Here is a 1,670-nt window from a genome sequence, read left to right on the forward strand (position 1 = left end):
TGAGTCCTGGATGGGGGCTGGTCACCAGAAGGATCAAGCCACGATTAGAAGCTTGGGATTTTCAGCCTCCCGAGACGGGAGAGGGCTGGAAACAGAGTTAATGATCAATCATGCCTACATGAGGAAGGCCTCATAAAAATCCCAATAGTAGGGGGATCAGGGAGCTTCTGGGTGGGTCAACACATTCGCATTCTCGGAGGAGGATGAACCCCATCACCACAGGGACAGAGAAGCTTCTGTGCTCAGGACCCTCTCAGACTCCACCCTATGTATCTCTTCGTCTGGCTGTTCATCTGTATCCTTCCTTTATCATGTCCTTTAATAAACTGGCAAATGTAAGTAAGGGCTTCCCTGAGTTCTGTGAGCCACTCTAGGCGATTAATCAAACCTGAGGAAGGGGTTCATGGAAACCACCAATCTGTCGCCACAACTCCCGTGGGCAACCTGGGAACCTACTACTTGTAATTGACATCTAAACTGGGGAGAGGGGCAGTCTTGTGGGAGTGAGCCCCTCAACCTGTGCGATCTGATTCTATCTCCAGGTAGATGATGTCAGAATTTAGTTAAATTATAAGACATCCAGCTGGTGTCGCAGAGAATTGCTTGGTGTGGAAAGAAACCCCCACACATCTGGTGACCAGAAATGTCAGAAGTGGGGGCACCTGGCTGGTTCAGTCGGTTAAGCGGCTGACTTCGTCTCAGGTCATGATCTCACGGTTCGTGGGTTTGAGCCCCGCATTGGGCTCTGTACTGACAGCTCAACACCTCAAGCCTGCTTCAGATTTTGTGCCTCCCTCTCTCTCTGCCCCTCCCCTGCTTGTGCTCTCTCTCTCTCTCAAAAATAAATAAACATTCAAAAAAATAAAAAAGGGTCACTTGGGTGGCTCAGTCGGTTGAGCATCCAACTTCGGCTCAGGTCATGATCTCAGGGTCTGTGAGTTCGAGTCCCACGTCGGGCTCTGGTGCTGACAGTTCAGAGCCAGAGGCTGCTTCAGATTCTGTGTGACTCTCTCTCTCTGCCCTTCCCCCGATCATGCTGTGTGTCTCTCTCTCTTAAAAATAAATATTAAAAAATTTTTTAAATAATTAAGAAGTGTCAGAAGTGAAATGTTCTGTATAAAAGTAAAAGAGAAGCATTAGGGGGAGTCTGGGTGGCTCAGTCTGTTAAGTGTCAGACGCTATTTCGGCTCAGGTCATGATCTCACAGTTCGTGAGTTCGAGCCCCGAGTCGGGATTATCTTCCTCTCTCTCTCTCTCTCTCTCTCTCTGCTCTTCCCCCTCGTGTTGTCTCTCTTTCTCAAAGTAAGTAAACTTTAAAAAGAGAGAGAGGGGCGCCTGGGTGGCTCAGTCGGTTGAGCGTCTGACTTGGGCTCAGGTCATGATCTCACGGTTCGTGGGTTCAAGCCCCGCGTCGGGCTCTGTGCTGACAGCTCAGAGCCTGGAGCCTGTTTCAGATTCTGTGTCTCCTTCTCTCTGTGACCCTCCCCCGTTCATGCTCTGTCTCTCTCTGTCTCAAAAATAAATAAACGTTTAAAAAAAATAAATAAAAAAAAATAAAAAATAAAAAGAGAGAGAGACAGAGAGAAGCATAGGAAGAAGTAGACTGTGTTTTTCCCTATACAGAAGAAGAAGGACTGGGTGGTGTTTCTCCTTTTTTTAACATGACTGTA

At 47.8% G+C, this 1,670-nt stretch overlaps 1 non-coding gene across 1 annotated transcript; it reads left to right on the forward strand.

The window, feature by feature from the left end:
• The first annotated feature begins 1,333 nt into the window (after window positions 1-1,333).
• TRNAP-UGG lies at window positions 1,334-1,418 on the forward strand. Its single transcript has one exon. It is a non-coding gene; the product is annotated as a tRNA-Pro (tRNA).
• The last annotated feature ends 252 nt before the right edge of the window (window positions 1,419-1,670 follow it).

Source organism: Panthera tigris, chromosome X (genome assembly GCF_018350195.1).
Source record: "Panthera tigris isolate Pti1 chromosome X, P.tigris_Pti1_mat1.1, whole genome shotgun sequence".
In the NCBI taxonomy this organism is placed as follows: Eukaryota; Metazoa; Chordata; class Mammalia; order Carnivora; family Felidae; genus Panthera; species Panthera tigris.